This window comes from Ipomoea nil, unplaced genomic scaffold (assembly GCF_001879475.1).
Source record: "Ipomoea nil cultivar Tokyo-kokei standard unplaced genomic scaffold, Asagao_1.1 scaffold3056, whole genome shotgun sequence".
Classification (NCBI taxonomy): domain Eukaryota; kingdom Viridiplantae; phylum Streptophyta; class Magnoliopsida; order Solanales; family Convolvulaceae; genus Ipomoea; species Ipomoea nil.
The window spans coordinates 1,856,727-1,875,250 of NW_017619484.1; the positions used below are offsets into that span (position 1 = coordinate 1,856,727).

General features: G+C 33.8%; 7 non-coding genes across 7 annotated transcripts; all 7 read left to right on the forward strand.

Moving 5' to 3' along the window:
* Positions 1 to 11,954: 11,954 nt before the first annotated feature.
* On the forward strand, positions 11,955 to 12,027 carry TRNAK-CUU. Its single transcript has one exon. It is a non-coding gene; the product is annotated as a tRNA-Lys (tRNA).
* A 755-nt stretch (positions 12,028 to 12,782) lies between these two features.
* Positions 12,783 to 12,855, forward strand: TRNAK-CUU. Its single transcript has one exon. It is a non-coding gene; the product is annotated as a tRNA-Lys (tRNA).
* Positions 12,856 to 13,896: 1,041 nt separating this feature from the next.
* Positions 13,897 to 13,969, forward strand: TRNAK-CUU. Its single transcript has one exon. It is a non-coding gene; the product is annotated as a tRNA-Lys (tRNA).
* A 1,041-nt stretch (positions 13,970 to 15,010) lies between these two features.
* Positions 15,011 to 15,083, forward strand: TRNAK-CUU. Its single transcript has one exon. It is a non-coding gene; the product is annotated as a tRNA-Lys (tRNA).
* A 761-nt stretch (positions 15,084 to 15,844) lies between these two features.
* TRNAK-CUU lies at positions 15,845 to 15,917 on the forward strand. Its single transcript has one exon. It is a non-coding gene; the product is annotated as a tRNA-Lys (tRNA).
* Positions 15,918 to 16,958: 1,041 nt separating this feature from the next.
* On the forward strand, positions 16,959 to 17,031 carry TRNAK-CUU. The gene has a single exon. It is a non-coding gene; the product is annotated as a tRNA-Lys (tRNA).
* Positions 17,032 to 18,072: 1,041 nt separating this feature from the next.
* TRNAK-CUU lies at positions 18,073 to 18,145 on the forward strand. The gene has a single exon. It is a non-coding gene; the product is annotated as a tRNA-Lys (tRNA).
* The last annotated feature ends 379 nt before the right edge of the window (positions 18,146 to 18,524 follow it).

Consider the following 18,524-nt stretch of genomic DNA (forward strand, 5'->3'; position numbering starts at 1 on the left):
ATAAAAACGTGAGAGAGGAGGGCAGCAGTTCGGCGGCAGCAAAGGAAGAATTCATCTTCATCTTGTTTCTTCATCCTTTGACTCAAGTGTGATGAAATTTAGCCGTGAATTTGTCTAACTTCTTGGGTGGTTTCTTCATCAAATATTATTGGAGGTCAGCTTGTTTGTTCCAGGCATCTTTTGGGCTTGTGGAATATAATAGAAGTCTTTGGCCTGGAATTATTGCATTTGATGATTTGTGGATGTTTGGCTCGTGTGGTAGCCTGAAACTTTGTACCCAAGATTTATTATTGTGGATTATTTGGTTGGTGGTGATCCCGTGGTTTTTTCCCCGATTTGGGGTTTTCCACGTAAATCTTGTGTCCCTTGTATTCATATTTATTTTTGGCTGTTTTGTATCCTCTCGTATTTGTGCACTGTGTCGGGTGTGTGATTTTCATTGTCACAGGTAGTGGGATTTTTCCCAACAGGTACATACTAGTGTTCTCGAGTTGAGGAAAAGCCATAAAAATTTTCTTTAGAGTAGACAATTTTATTTAAACTTAAAAGTACTTTCTCTCTTTGGTCATAAAAGGCGACACAAAACGACAAAATAAATTATTTTTAGTGATCTTAAATAATTAGTTGATCATATATATAAAAAAAAAATAACAATAACAATTGAGACCCAAAAAAAAAAAAATTTCTCTCTAATTTTTGCCTCTCTATCTAGAAGCTAAGATGTTTAGATTTGTTTTCATTTTTGAAGTTTTGAACTTAGTAATGAAATGTAAACTATGATTTGTAACTCCTTGTCACCATAACCCTGTCAAATTAAGCTAAACCACTTATTGAGTATAACTTCAATTTGTTTATGATAAAAGTTGGTCACCATCCATTAATACCATATATTAAAGAAGTGGGAAAAATATTTTAAAGATACAATTATTAAACAAATTGAATTTGAACAACGACTGGCATATATATGCTCGAAAATTTCATTTTGGCATTAAAGTAATCAAAGTCAAAATTCTCAAGCTGGTCACATCATCACAACCATTATTTCCCTGAAAGCTGGACAAATCCATGCGTCTCTTACATAATTCCAACTTGCATGTATAGGCGTTCATATTGACAAATGCATAATGCAACACATCGACCGTATATTCATTATTAGTCTCATTGTTGGTGTTTACAAACTTAGAACAAGGTTAATAGTGGGTGTTTTTTTACGGGTTTTTTCAGGCCAAGTAAGAATAAGAAAATAAAAGGAAAAAAAATAGTGAAAAGAAAAGAATAAAAAACTAAGTTTACGCGCCCGGCTGGACACATATGAGCACAACGCACGCCAAAAAGCTTTATTTTTATTTTTTGTTTTCCTAGTGAACTTCACTGCACAAAAAAACTTCATCTTGCATGAGTTCATCATCTTTCTCTCTCCTCTCTTGTCGTTCCCCCACATCAACCTTGACTCTAAAAAAACTCTTAAAAGACTACGAGTGGTCATGCTCTTAAGGGCGAAGTCTATATAGTAAAATTGTAGTGTGTGATGAAATGAGTGAGTTCTAGTGAATGTAAAGGTAATGATATTTGGGGTTAAAATTATTAACAATAAGTAAAGCAATAATTGACACAAGAACAATATGTTCCTGGGATGGGTTGAGAATTGTCTTTATGCATGGCACATTTGGTTAGAGGGAGAGAATTCTGACAACTGACCAATTTCTGGGAACCGAGACTTCCAAATCTTCCTCAGAAATGAAAACACAAAATAATACATACCACACTCCAAACAAGCGGCTTGAGGATAACCATTGTATATACTCTTTGTCCAATTTTATGTGTCATACTTATTATTCTGATGGATTTAATTACTCGGGGTGGATCCGAATTACCAAACCCGATATAGAACGTATATAGGAGACAAATATATAAAATGGGCAAAATAATGTCGTAAGGTCGCGGGACCGTATATTGTATTAAATATCGCTAATAAGGTTATTACAATGCTTGATTAGGACAATAGTAGATGGAATATATTGAACGTGTCTTAATGAGACAGGGTGGGAGATTTTTATACAAGCCAAACCCCCAACCGCCCCCCCCTAAACTCGGGGTGGTTGCATCTCCGGGTTGACCGCGCCCCAGTGTGCAGTGGACCGGGTCCACTGGTCAACACGGCCGAGCCCCCTAGGTCGAGCTCGGTATGGCCGAGCCCACCATGATGAGCTCATAGCCCGAGCCCACCCTTGGGCCGAGGTGTGTCTTGGGGCCGAGGCGTCTCGGAACCCCGGGCCCATTCCGAACTTCCTTGCTCCGTATTCCTAGGTCGGTTTGCCCCGGTCATAATATATCCATCATATTCATTGGTCAAATCAACTCTTTCTTCTTTGCTTATTTCTATTATTAATTTTTTTAAAATAAATTTTAAATGTAATTTTATGTGTTTATTAGTACTCTTAACCTTGTGGTCCTGGCCTGGGTTCAAGCCCAAGGGTGGACATTTAGACTTGAGATCCATCATTAATTATGATGGATTTACCCAATAAACATTTAACTGCTACATTTTTTAAGAAATAATATTTCCAATTTTTTAATATATCTACAATAAGGGAATATTGGATGTTCATTCTCACAATACAAAAAGTTAGTTTTATCAATATTACAAGTCCACCAAATAGTTATAAGAAAATTGATTGTCAGCGTTCGTTGCCCGTCTAGCTCAGTCGATAGAGCGCTAGGCTCTTAACCTTGTGCTCCTGGGCTTAAGCCCCAGGGTGGGCACGTAGACTTGAGATCGAATGCGTTATTTTTGGTTGCAATATCTTGTAAGAAAAACGAATTTCCATATTCAGTTTTATGTAACTTTAACAATGGAATATTGGATGTTCATTTTCACAAAACAAAAAGTTAGTTTTATCAATATAACAAGTCCATCAAATAGTTACAAGAAAATTGACTATTATTGTGTGTTGCCCGTGTAGCTCAGTCGGTAGAGAGCGTTTAGACTTGAGATCCATCATTAATTATGATGGACTTACCCAATAAACATTTAACAGATTGCTATATTTTTTAAGAAAAAATATTTAAAATTTTTTAATATATCTACAATAAGGGAATATTGGATGTTCATTCGCACAACAAAAAAAGATAGTTTTATCAATATTACAAGTCCACCAAATAGTAATAAGAATATTGATTGTCAGCGTTCGTTGCCCGTCTAGCTCAGTCGGTAGAGCGCAAGGTTCTTAACCTTGTGTTCCTGGGCTTAAGCCCCAGGGTGGGCACGTAGACTTGAGATCTAATGCGTTATTTCTGGTTGCAATATCTTGTAAGAAAAAGGAATTTGCATATTCATTTTTATGTAACTTTAACATTGGAATATTGGATGTTCATTTTCACAAAAAAAATGTTAGTTTTATCAATATTACAAGTCCATCAAATAGTTATAAGAAAATTGACTATTATTGTGTGTTGCCCGTCTAGCTCAGTCGGTAGAGCGCAAGGCTCTTACCCTTGTGCTCCTGGGCTTAAGCCCTAGGGTGGGCGTTTAGACTTGAGATCTAATGCGTTATTTCTGGTTGCAATATCTTGTAAGAAAAACGAATATCCATATTCAATTTTATGTAACTTTAACAATGGAATATTGGATGTTCGTTTTCGCATAACAAAAAGTTAGTTTTATCAATATAACAAGTCCATCAAATAGTTATAATAAAATTGACTATAATTGTGTGTTGCTCGTCTAGCTCAGTTGGTAGAACGCAAGGGTCTTAACCTAGTGGTCCTGGGTTCAAGCCCTAGGGTGGGCGTTTAAACTTGAGTTCCATCATTATTAATTATAATGGACTTACCCAATAAACATTAAACTGATTCTTATATTTTTTTTAGAAAAAATTTTTCCAATTTTTTAATATATCTACAATAAGGGAATATTGGAGGTTCATTCTCACAACACAAAAAGTTAGTTTTATCAATATTACAAGTCCACCAAATAGTTATAAGAAAATTGATTGTCAGCGTTCGTTGCCCGTCTAGCTCAGTTGGTAGAGCGCAAGGCTCTTACCCTTGTGCTCCTGGGCTTAAGCCCCAGGGTGGGCACGTAGACTTGAGATCTAATGCGTTATTTCTGGTTGCAATATCTTGTAAGAAAAACGAATATCCATATTCAATTTTATGTAACTTTTACAATGGAATATTGGATGTTCGTTTTCGCATAACAAAAAGTTAGTTTTATCAATATAATAAGTCCATCAAATAGTTATAGGAAAATAGACTATTATTGTGTGTTGCCCGTCTAGCTCAGTCGGGAGAGCGCAAGACTCTTACCCTTGTGCTCCTTGGCTTAAGCCCTAGGGTGGGCGTTTAGACTTGAGATCTAATGCGTTATTTTCTTGTTGCAATATCTTGTAAGAAAAACAAATATCCATATTCAATTTTATGTAACTTTAACAATGGAATATTGGATGTTCGTTTTCGCATAACAAAAAGTTAGTTTTATCAATATAACAAGTCCATCAAATAGTTATAAGAAAATTGACTATAATTGTGTGTTGCCCGTCTAGCTCAATCGGTAGAGCGCAAGGCTCTTAACTTTGCGGTCCTGGATTCAAGCCCTAGGGGTGGGCGTTCAGACTTTAAATCCATCATTAATTATAATGGACTTACCCAATAAACATTAAACTGATTCTTATATTTTTTTTAGAAAAAAATTTTCTAATTTTTTAATATATCTACAATAAGGGAATATTGGATGTTCATTCTCACAACACAAAAAGTTAGTTTTATCAATATTACATGCCCACCAAATAGTTATAAGAAAATTGATTGTCAGCGTTCGTTGCCCGTCTAGCTCAGTCGGTAGAACGCAAGGCTCTTAACCTTATGTTCTTGGCTTAAGCCCCAGGGTGGGCACGTAGACTTGAGATCTAATGCGTTATTTCTGGTTGCAATATCTTGTAAGAAAAACGAATATCCATATTCAATTTTATGTAACTTTAACAATGGAATATTGGATGTTCGTTTTCACATAACAAAAAGTTAGTTTTATCAATATAACAAGTCCATCAAATAGTTATAAGAAAATTGACTTTAATTTTGTGTTGCCCGTCTAGCTCAATCAGTAGAGCGCAAGGCTCTTAACTTTGCGGTCCTGGATTCAAGTCCTAGGGTGGGCGTTTAGACTTGAAATCCATCATTAATTATAATGGACTTACCCAATAAGCATTAAACTGATCCTTATATATTTTTTAGAAAAAAATTTTCCAATTTTTTAATATATCTACAATAAGGGAATATTGGATGTTTATTCTCACAACACAAAAAGTTAGTTTTATCAATATTACAAGTCAACCAAATAGTTATAAGAAAATTGATTGTCAGCGTTCGTTGGCCGTCTAGCTCTGTCGGTAGAGCGCAAGGCTCTTAAACTTGTGCTCCTGGGCTTAAGCCCCAGGGTGGGCACGTAGACTTGAGATCTAATGCGTTATTTCTGGTTGCAATATCTTGTAAGAAAAACAAATATCCATATTCAATTTTATGTAACTTTAACAATGGAATATTGGATGTTCGTTTTCGCATAACAAAAAGTTAGTTTTATCAATATAACAAGTCCATCAAATAGTTATAAGAAAATTGACTATAATTGTGTGTTGCCCGTCTAGCTCAATCGGTAGAGCGCAAGGCTCTTAACTTTGCGGTCCTGGATTCAAGCCCTAGGGTGGGCGTTCAGACTTTAAATCCATCATTAATTATAATGGACTTACCCAATAAACATTAAACTGATTCTTATATTTTTTTTAGAAAAAAATTTTCTAATTTTTTAATATATCTACAATAAGGGAATATTGGATGTTCATTCTCACAACACAAAAAGTTAGTTTTATCAATATTACATGCCCACCAAATAGTTATAAGAAAATTGATTGTCAGCGTTCGTTGCCCGTCTAGCTCAGTCGGTAGAACGCAAGGCTCTTAACCTTATGTTCTTGGCTTAAGCCCCAGGGTGGGCACGTAGACTTGAGATCTAATGCGTTATTTCTGGTTGCAATATCTTGTAAGAAAAACGAATATCCAAATTCAATTTTATGTAACTTTAACAATGGAATATTGGATGTTCGTTTTCACATAACAAAAAGTTAGTTTTATCAATATAACAAGTCCATCAAATAGTTATAAGAAAATTGACTTTAATTTTGTGTTGCCCGTCTAGCTCAATCAGTAGAGCGCAAGGCTCTTAACTTTGCGGTCCTGGATTCAAGTCCTAGGGTGGGCGTTTAGACTTGAAATCCATCATTAATTATAATGGACTTACCCAATAAGCATTAAACTGATCCTTATATATTTTTTAGAAAAAAATTTTCCAATTTTTTAATATATCTACAATAAGGGAATATTGGATGTTTATTCTCACAACACAAAAAGTTAGTTTATCAATATTACAAGTCAACCAAATAGTTATAAGAAAATTGATTGTCAGCGTTCGTTGGCCGTCTAGCTCTGTCGGTAGAGCGCAAGGCTCTTAAACTTGTGCTCCTGGGCTTAAGCCCCAGGGTGGGCACGTAGACTTGAGATCTAATGCGTTATTTCTGGTTGCAATATCTTGTAAGAAAAACAAATATCCATATTCAATTTTATGTAACTTTAACAATGGAATATTGGATGTTCGTTTTCACATAACAAAAAGTAAGTTTTATCAATATAACAAGTCCATCAAATAGTTATAAGAAAATTGACTATAATTATGTGTTGCTCGTCTAGCTCAATCGGTAGAGTGCAAGGCTCTTAACTTTGCGGTCCTGGATTCAAGCCCTAGGGTGGGCGTTTAGACTTGAAATCCATCATTAATTATAATGGACTTACCCAATAAACATTAAACTGATCCTTATATATTTTTTAGAAAAAAATTTTCAAATTTTTTAATATATCTACAGTAAGGGAATATTGGATGTTCATTCTCACAACACAAAAAGTTAGTTTTATCAATATTACAAGTCAACCAAATAGTTATAAGAAAATTGATTGTCAGCGTTCGTTGGCCGTCTAGCTCAGTCGGTAGAGCGCAAGGCTCTTAACCTTGTGCTCCTGGGCTTAAGCCCCAGGGTGGGCACGTAGACTTGAGATCTAATGCGTTATTTCTGGTTGCAATATCTTGTAAGAAAAACAAATATCCATATTCAATTTTATGTAACTTTAACAATGGAATATTGGATGTTCGTTTTCACATAATAAAAAGTTAGTTTTATCAATATAACAAGTCCATCAAATAGTTATAGGAAAACTGACTATTATTGTGTGTTGCCCGTCTAGCTCAGTCGGTAGAGCGCAAGGCTCTTAACCTTGTGGTCCTGGGGTCAAGCCCCAGGTCGGTCGTTTAGACTTGAAATCCATCATTAATTATAATGGACTTAGTTTTATCAATATTACAAGTCTACCAAATAGTTATAAGAAAATTGATTGTGGGCGTTCGTTGCCCGTCTAGCTTAGTTGGTAGAGCGCAAGACTCTTAACCTTGTGCAACTGGGCTTAAGCCCCTGGGTGGGCAAGTAGACTTGAGATCTAATGCGTTATTTCTGGTTGCAATAACTTGTAAGAAAAACGAATATCCAAATTCAATTTTATTTAACTTTAACTATGCAATATTGGATGTTCGTTTTCACATAACAAAAAGTTAGTTTTAGCAATATAACAAGTCCATCAAATAGTTATAGGAAAGTTGACTATTATTGTGTGTTGCTCGTCTAGCTTAGTCGGTAGAGCGCAAGGCTCTTAACCTTGTGGTCCTGGGTTCAAGCCCCATGGTTGGCGTTTACACTTGAAATCCATCATTAATTATGATGGATTTACCCAAAAAACATTAAACTGATTCTTATATTTTTTTAAGAAAAAAATTTACCAATTTTTTAATATATCTACAATAAGGGAATATTGGATGTTCATTCTCACAACACAAAAAGTTAGTTTTATCAATATTACGAGTCCACCAAATAGTTATAAGAAAATTGATTGTCAGCGTTCGTTGCCCGTCTAGCTCAGTCGGTAGAGCGCAAGGCTCTTAACCTTGTGCTCCTGGGCTTAAGCCCCAGGGTGGGCACGTAGACTTGAGATCTAATGCGTTATTTCTGGTTGCAATATCTTGTAAGAAAAACGAATATCCATATTCAATTTTATGTAACTTTAACAATGGAATATTGGATGTTCGTTTTCACATAACAAAAAGTTAGTTTTAGCAATATAACAAGTCCATCAAATAGTTATAGGAAAATTGACTATTAATCTGTGTTGTCCGTCTATCTCAGTCGGTAGAGCGCAAGACTCTTAACCTTGTGGTCCTGGGTTTAAGCCCCTGGGTGGGCGTTTACACTCGAAATCCATCATTAATTATGATGGACTTACCCAATAAACATTAAACTGATTCTTATATTTTTTTAAGAAATAAATTTTCCAATTTTTTAATATATCTACAATAAGGGAATATTGGATGTTCATTCTCACAACACAAAAAGTTAGTTTTATCAATATTACAAGTCCACAAAATTGTAATAAGAAAATTGATTGTTAGCGTTCATTGCACGTCTAGCTTAAGCCCAGGGTGGGCACGTAGACTTGAGATCTAATGCGTTATTTCTGGTTGCAATATCTTGTATGAAAAGCGAATATCCATATTCAATTTTATGTAACTTTAACAATGGAATATTGGATGTTCGTTTTCACATAACAAAAAGTTAGTTTTATCAATATAACAAGTCCATCAAATAGTTATAAGAAAATTGACTATAATTGTGTGTTGCCCGTCTAGCTTAGTCGATATAGCACAAGGCTCTTAACCTTGTGGTCCTGGGTTCAAGCCCCATGGTAGGCGTTTAGACACTGATTCTTATATTTTTTTTAGAAACAAATTTTCCAATTTTTTAATATATCTACAATAAGGGAATATTGGATGTTCATTCTCACAACACAAAAAGTTAGTTTTATCAATATTACAAGTCCACTAATTAGTTATAAGAAAATTGATTGTCAGCGTTCGTTGCCTGTCTAGCTCAGTCGGTAGAGCGCAAGGCTCTTAACCTTGTGCTCCTGGGCTTAAGCCCCAGGGTGGGCACGTAGACTTGAGATCTAATGCGTTATTTCTGGTTGCAATATCTTGTAAGAAAAACAAATATCCATATTCAATTTTATGTAACTTTAACAATGGAATATTGGATGTTCTTTTTCACATAATAAAAATTTAGTTTAATCAATATAACAAGTCCATCAAATAGTTATAGGAAAATTGACTATTATTGTGTGTTGCCCGTCTAGCTCAGTCGGTAGAACGCAAGGCTCTTAACCTTGTGGTTTTGGGTTTAAGCCCCAGGGTGGGTGTTTACACTCGAAATCCATCATTAATTATGATGGACTTACCCAATAAACATTAAACTGATACTTATATTTTTTTAAGAAAAAAGTTTTCCAATGTTTTAATATATCTACAATATGGGAATATTGGATGTTCATTCTCACAACACAAAAAGTTAGTATTGTCAATATTACAAGCCCACCAAATAGTTATAAGAAAATTGAATGTCAGCGTTCGTTGCCCGTCTAGCTCAGTCGGTAGAGCGCAAGGCTCTTAACCTTGTGCTCCTGGGCTTAAGCCCCAGGGTGGGCACGTAGACTTGAGATCTAATGCGTTATTTCTGGTTGCAATATCTTGTATGAAAAACGAATATCCATATTCAATTTTATGTAACTTTAACAATGGAATATTGGATGTTCGTTTTCACATAACAAAAAGTTAGTTTTATCAATATAACAAGTCCATCAAATAGTTATAAGAAAATTGACTATAATTATGTGTTGCCCGTCTAGCTTAGTCGATAGAGCACAAGGCTCTTAACTTTGTGGTCCTGGGTTCAAGCCCCATGGTAGGCGTTTAGACGCTGATTCTTATATTTTTTTTAGAAACAAACTTTCCAATCCTATATATAATAAAGCCATATGGTCTTGTGCAACATTTAATTTTCACAAGACCATAATAATATTGTTATTGTGAAAATTAAATGTTGATAATCAACATTTAATTTTCCAAAAACCATAATAATATTGTTAATTATAATAACAATAATAATAATAATAATAATAGTAATAATTGGAATAATAATAATAATGATAATAATTTCCACGGACAGTTTCTAATATATATATATATATATATATATAAGCCATATGGTCTTGTGCAACATTTAATTTTCACAAGACCATAATAATATTGTTATTGTGAAAATTAAATGTTGATAATCAACATTTAATTTTCACAAAACCATAATAATATTGTTAATTATAATAACAACAATAATAATAATAATAATAATAATAATAATAATTGGAATAATAATAATAATGATAATAATTTCCACGGACAGTTTCTAATATATATATATATATATATATATATATATATATATATATATATATTTATTTATTTATTTATTTATTATATTTATTTATATTTCAATTTCTACTGGCAAATTATTGTGAGGAACGATGGTCCACATAATTGTATGGATCATGAATATCAAATACATTTTTAATATATTAAAAATACATTATTTTTATATTGAAAGTACCTTACATACATATATAATGTACCCTTAGTATATTTAAAATATACTTTTTATTGCATGCAACCCCAAAGTTCATAAGTTTGAAATTAATATATGGCATAACTAGGCGGCCTAATATTTAAGATTGTTGATGTGCACATTGAGGACTACGGAGACAAAGATGCGTTATTCGTGGATTCATCGGATACTATCCAACAACACTCTCCAACTTAATTGACGTGAAGTGACTTAGTAACATTAAGATTATATTCTCGAATTATTAGTTCTCATCTTTTATTGATTACACACTTAATTCGATAGTATTTGGAAGAAAAAATCAATGTTCGAACTAAGATTATGATTTTGATCTTTAAAGGTCAATTGTATGTTGCTACATCTAGAGTTAGAAATCTCAAAGGTCTAAAAATTTTGATCCGTGGTGACTTTAAAATTGTAATTCAATTACTATTGTAGTTTACTAAGTTCTTAAGAATTTGTAATATTAAATACTATGTACTAAATTTTTAATATAGTTTAAGATTTGTAGTAATCACCCACCTTAAATATTATTTTAATTGTAAATATATTTATGTTCATAATTTTATCATAGGAATTCACACATAATAATTATTAAAGAACAAAAATTTTATATATAAATAAACCTCATATAGGGTATATTTTTATAACATATTTTCCGTGCATCGCACAGGACAATTACTAGTTTTTTAATATATCTACAATAAGGGAATATTGGATGTTCATTCTCACAACACAAAAAGTTAGTTTTATCAATATTACAAGTCCACTAAATAGTTATAAGAAAATTGATTGTCAGCGTTCGTTGCCCGTCTAGCTCAGTCGGTAGAGCGCAAGGCTCTTAACCTTGTGCTCCTGGGCTTAAGCCCCAGGGTGGGCACGTAGACTTGAGATCTAATGCGTTATTTCTGGTTGAAATATCTTGTAAGAAAAACGAATATCCATATTCAATTTTATGTAACTTTAACAATGGAATATTGGATGTTCGTTTTCACATAACAAAAATTTAGTTTAATCAATATAACAAGTCCATCAAATAGTTATAGGAAAATTGACTATTTTTGTGTGTTGCCCATCTAGCTCAGTCGGTAGAGCGCAAGGCTCTTAACCTTGTGGTCTTGGGTTTAAGCCCCAGGGTGGGTGTTTACACTCGAAATCCATCATTAATTATGATGGACTTACCCAATAAACATTAAACTGATACTTATATTTTTTTAAGAAAAAAATTTTCAAATTTTTTAATATATCAACAATAAGGGAATATTGGATGTTCATTCTCACAACACAAAAAGTTAGTATTGTCAATATTACAAGCCCACCAAATAGTTATAAGAAAATTGATTGTCAGCGTTCGTTGCCCGTCTAGCTCAGTCGGTAGAGCGCAAGGCTCTTAACCTTGTGGTCCTGGGTTCAAGCCCCTGGGTGGGCTTTTAGACTTGAGATCCATCATTAATTATAATGGACTTACCCAAGAAACAATAAACTGATTCTTATATTTGTTTTAAAAAAAAATTTTCCAATTTTTTAATATATCTACAATATGGGAATATTGGATGTTCATTCTCACAACACAAAAAGTTAGTTTTATCAATATTACAAGTTCTCCAAATAGTTATAAGAAAATTGATTGTCAGCGTTCGTTGCCCGTCTAGCTCAGTCGGTAGAGCGCAATCCTCTTAACCTTGTGCTCTTGGCTTAAGCCCCAGGGTGGGCACGTAGACTTGAGATCTAATGCGTTATTTCGGGTTGAAATATCTTATAAGAAAAACGAATATTCATATTCATTTTTATGAAACTTTAACAATGGAATATTGGATGTTCGTTTTCACATAACAAAAGGTTAGTTTTATCAATATAACAAGTCCATCAAATAGTTATAGGAAAATTGACTATTATTCTGTGTTGCCCGTCTATCTCAGTAGGTAGAGCGCAAGGCTCTTAACCTTGTGGGTTTAAGCCCCAGGGTGGGCGTTTACACTCGAAATCCATCATTAATTATGATGGACTTACCCAATAAACATTAAACTGATTCTTATATTTTTTTAAGAAAACAATTTTCCAATTTTTTAATATATCTACAATAAGGGAATATTGGATGTTCATTCTCACAACACAAAAAGTTAGTATTGTCAATATTACAAGCCCACCAAATAGTTATAAGAAAATTGATTGTCAGCGTTTGTTGCCCGTCTAGCTCAGTCGGTAGAGCGCAAGGCTCTTAACCTTGTGGTCCTGGGTTCAAGCCCCTGGGTGGGCGTTTACACTCGAAATCCATCATTAATTATGATGGACTTACCCAATAAACATTAAACTGATTCTTATATTTTTTTAAGAAAAAAATTTTCCAATTTTTTAATATATCTACAATACGGGAATATTGGATGTTCATTCTCCCAACACAAAAAGTTAGTATTGTCAATATTACAAGCCCACCAAATAGTTATAAGAAAATTGATTGTCAGCGTTCGTTGCCCGTCTAGCTCAGTCGCTAGAGCGCAATGCTCTTAACCTTGTGCTCTTGGCTTAAGCCCCATGGTGGGCACGTAGACTTGAGATCTAATGCGTTATTTCGGGTTGAAATATCTTATAAGAAAAACGAATATCCATATTCATTTTTATGTAACTTTAACAATGGAATATTGGATGTTCGTTTTCACATAACAAAAGGTTAGTTTTATCAATATAACAAGTCCATCAAATAGTTATAGGAAAATTGACTATTATTCTGTGTTGCCCGTCTATCTCAGTCGGTAGAGCGCAAGGCTCTTAACCTTGTGGGTTTAAGCCCCAGGGTAGGCGTTTACACTCGAAATCCATCATTAATTATGATGGACTTACCCTATAAACATTAAACTGATTCTTATATTTTTTTTAGAAAAATTTTTTCCAATTTTTTAATATATCTACAATAAGGGAATATTGGATGTTCATTCTCACAACACAAAAAGTTAGTTTTATCAATATTACAAACTCACCAAATAGTTATAAGAAAATTGATTGTCAGTGTTAATTGCCCGTCTAGTTTAGTCGGTAGAGCGTAGGGCTCTTAACCTTGTGGTCCTTGGTTCAAGCCCCAGGGTGGGCGTTTCGACTTGAGATCCATCATTAATTATAATGGACTTACCCAATAAACATTAAACTGATTCTTATATTTTTTTAAGAAAATTTTTTTCCAATTTTTTAATATATCAACAATAAGGGAATATTGGATGTTCATTCTCACAACACAAAAAGTTAGTATTGTCACTATTACAAGCCCACCAAATAGTTATAAGAAAATTGATTCTCAGCGTTAGTTGCCCGTCTAGCTCAGTCGGTAGAGCGCAAGGCTCTTAACCTTGTGGTCCTGGGTTCAAGTCCCAGGGTGGGTGTTTAGACTTGAGATCCATCATTAATTATAATGGACTTACCCAATAAACATTAAACTGATTCTTATATTTTTTTTAAAAAAACATTTTCCAATTTTTTAATATATCTACAATAAGGGAATATTGGATGTTCATTCTCATAACACAAAAAGTTAGTTTTATCAATATTACAAGTTCTCCAAATAGTTATAAGAAAATTGATTGTCAGCGTTCGTTGCCCGTCTAGCTCAGTCGGTAGAGCGCAATACTCTTAACCTTGTGCTCTTGGCTTAAGCCCTAGGGTGGGCACGTAGACTTGAGATCTAATGCGTTATTTCGGGTTGAAATATCTTATAAGAAAAACGAATATTCATATTCATTTTTATGTAACTTTAACAATGGAATATTGGATGTTCGTTTTCACATAACAAAAGGTTAGTTTTATCAATATAACAAGTCCATCAAATAGTTATAGGAAAATTGACTATTATTCTGTGTTGCCCGTCTATCTCAGTCGGTAGAGCGCAAGGCTCTTAACCTTGTGGGTTTAAGCCCCAGGGTAGGCGTTTACACTCGAAATCCATCATTAATTATGATGGACTTACCCAATAAACATTAAACTGATTCTTATATTTTTTTAAGAAAAAAATTTTCCAATTTTTTAATATATCTACAATAAGGGAATATTGGATGTTCATTCTCACAACACAAAAAGTTAGTTTTATCAATATTACAAACTCACCAAATAGTTATAAGAAAATTGATTGTCAGTGTTAATTGCCCGTCTAGTTTAGTCGGTAGAGCGTAGGGCTCTTAACCTTGTGGTCCTTGGTTCAAGCCCCAGGGTGGGCGTTTCGACTTGAGATCCATCATTAATTATAATGGACTTACCCAATAAACATTAAACTGATTCTTATATTTTTTTAAGAAAATTTTTTTCCAATTTTTTAATATATCAACAATAAGGGAATATTGGATGTTCATTCTCACAACACAAAAAGTTAGTATTGTCACTATTACAAGCCCACCAAATAGTTATAAGAAAATTGATTCTCAGCGTTAGTTGCCCGTCTAGCTCAGTCGGTAGAGCGCAAGGCTCTTAACCTTGTGGTCCTGGGTTCAAGTCCCAGGGTGGGCGTTTAGACTTGAGATCCATCATTAATTATAATGGACTTACCCAATAAACATTAAACTGATTCTTATATTTTTTTTAGAAAAAAATTTTCCAATTTTTTAATATATCTACATTAAGGGAATATTGGATGTTCATTCTCACAACACAAAAAGTTAGTTTTATCAATATTACAAGTTCTCCAAATAGTTATAAGAAAATTGATTGTCAGCGTTCGTTGCCCGTCTAGCTCAGTCGGTAGAGCGCAATACTCTTAACCTTGTGCTCTTGGCTTAAGCCCTAGGGTGGGCACGTAGACTTGAGATCTAATGCGTTATTTCGGGTTGAAATATCTTATAAGAAAAACGAATATCCATATTCAATTTTATGTAACTTTAACAATGGAATATTGGATGTTCGTTTTCACAAAACAAAAATTTAGTTTCATCAATATAACAAGTCCATCAAATAGTTATAGGAAAATTGACTATTTTTGTGTGTTGCCCGGCTAGCTCAGTCGGTAGAGCGCAAGGCTCTTAACCTTGTGGTCTTGGGTTTAAGCCCCAGGGTGATCGTTTACACTCGAAATCCATCATTAATTATGATGGACTTACCCAATAAGCATTAAACTGATACTTATATTTTTTTAAGAAAAAAATTTTCAAATTTTTTAATATATCTACAATAAGGGAATATTGGATGTTCATTCTCACAACACAAAAAGTTAGTATTGTCAATATTACAAGCCCACCAAATAGTTATAAGAAAATTGATTGTCAGCGTTTGTTGCCCGTCTAGCTCAGTCGGTAGAGCGCAAGGCTCTTAACCTTGTGGTCCTGGGTTCAAGCCCCTGGGTGGGCGTTTACACTCGAAATCCATCATTAATTATGATGGACTTACCCAATAAACATTAAACTGATACTTATATTTTTTTAAGAAAAAAATTTTCAAATTTTTTAATATATCTACAATACGGGAATATTGGATGTTCATTCTCCCAACACAAAAAGTTAGTATTGTCAATATTACAAGCCCACCAAATAGTTATAAGAAAATTGATTGTCAGCGTTCGTTGCCCGTCTAGCTCAGTCGCTAGAGCGCAATGCTCTTAACCTTGTGCTCTTGGCTTAAGCCCCAGGGTGGGCACGTAGACTTGAGATCTAATGCGTTATTTCGGGTTGAAATATCTTATAAGAAAAACGAATATCCATATTCATTTTTATGTAACTTTAACAATGGAATATTGGATGTTCGTTTTCACATAACAAAAGGTTAGTTTTATCAATATAACAAGTCCATCAAATAGTTATAGGAAAATTGACTATTATTCTGTGTTGCCCGTCTATCTCAGTCGGTAGAGCGCAAGGCTCTTAACCTTGTGGGTTTAAGCCCCAGGGTAGGCGTTTACACTCGAAATCCATCATTAATTATGATGGACTTACCCTATAAACATTAAACTGATTCTTATATTTTTTTTAGAAAAAATTTTTCCAATTTTTTAATATATCTACAATAAGGGAATATTGGATGTTCATTCTCACAACACAAAAAGTTAGTTTTATCAATATTACAAACTCACCAAATAGTTATAAGAAAATTGATTGTCAGTGTTAATTGCCCGTCTAGTTTAGTCGGTAGAGCGTAGGGCTCTTAACCTTGTGGTCCTTGGTTCAAGCCCCAGGGTGGGCGTTTCGACTTGAGATCCATCATTAATTATAATGGACTTACCCAATAAACATTAAACTGATTCTTATATTTTTTTAAGAAAATTTTTTTCCAATTTTTTAATATATCAACAATAAGGGAATATTGGATGTTCATTCTCACAACACAAAAAGTTAGTATTGTCACTATTACAAGCCCACCAAATAGTTATAAGAAAATTGATTCTCAGCGTTAGTTGCCCGTCTAGCTCAGTCGGTAGAGCGCAAGGCTCTTAACCTTGTGGTCCTGGGTTCAAGTCCCAGGGTGGGTGTTTAGACTTGAGATCCATCATTAATTATAATGGACTTACCCAATAAACATTAAACTGATTCTTATATTTTTTTTAAAAAAACATTTTCCAATTTTTTAATATATCTACAATAAGGGAATATTGGATGTTCATTCTCACAACACAAAAAGTTAGTTTTATCAATATTACAAGTTCTCCAAATAGTTATAAGAAAATTGATTGTCAGCGTTCGTTGCCCGTCTAGCTCAGTCGGTAGAGCGCAATACTCTTAACCTTGTGCTCTTGGCTTAAGCCCTAGGGTGGGCACGTAGACTTGAGATCTAATGCGTTATTTCGGGTTGAAATATCTTATAAGAAAAACGAATATTCATATTCATTTTTATGTAACTTTAACAATGGAATATTGGATGTTCGTTTTCACATAACAAAAGGTTAGTTTTATCAATATAACAAGTCCATCAAATAGTTATAGGAAAATTGACTATTATTCTGTGTTGCCCGTCTATCTCAGTCGGTAGAGCGCAAGGCTCTTAACCTTGTGGGTCTAAGCCCCAGGGTAGGCGTTTACACTCGAAATCCATCATTAATTATGATGGACTTACCCAATAAACATTAAACTGATTCTTATATTTTTTTAAGAAAAAAATTTTCCAATTTTTTAATATATCTACAATAAGGGAATATTGGATGTTCATTCTCACAACACAAAAAGTTAGTTTTATCAATACTACAAACTCACCAAATAGTTATAAGAAAATTGATTGTCAGTGTTAATTGCCCGTTTAGTTTAGTTGGTAGAGCGCAGGGCTCTTAACCTTGTGGTCCTTGGTTCAAGCCCTAGGGTGGGCGTTTAGACTTGAGATCCATCATTAATTATAATGGACTTACCCAATAAACATTAAACTGATTCTTATATTTTTTTAAGAAAATTTTTTTCCAATTTTTTAATATATCAACAATAAGGGAATATTGGATGTTCATTCTCACAACACAAAAAGTTAGTATTGTAAATATTACAAGCCCACCAAATAGTTATAAGAAAATTGATTGTTAGCGTTCGTTGCCGGTCTAGCTCAGTCGGTAGAGCGCAAGGCTCTTAGCCTTGTGGTCCTGGGTTCAAGTCCCAGGGTGGGCGTTTAGACTTGAGATCCATCATTAATTATAATGGACTTACCCAATAAACATTAAACTGATTCTTATATTTTTTTAAAAAAAAACATTTTCCAATTTTTTAATATATCTACAATAAGGGAATATTGGATGTTCATTCTCACAACACAAAAAGTTAGTTTTATCAATATTACAAGTTCTCCAAATAGTTATAAGAAAATTGATTGTCAGCGTTCGTTGCCCGTCTAGCTCAGTCGGTAGAGCGCAATACTCTTAACCTTGTGCTCTTGGCTTAAGCCCCAGGGTGGGCACGTAGACTTGAGATCTAATGCGTTATTTCGGGTTGAAATATCTTATAAGAAAAACGAATATTCATATTCATTTTTATGTAACTTTAACAATGG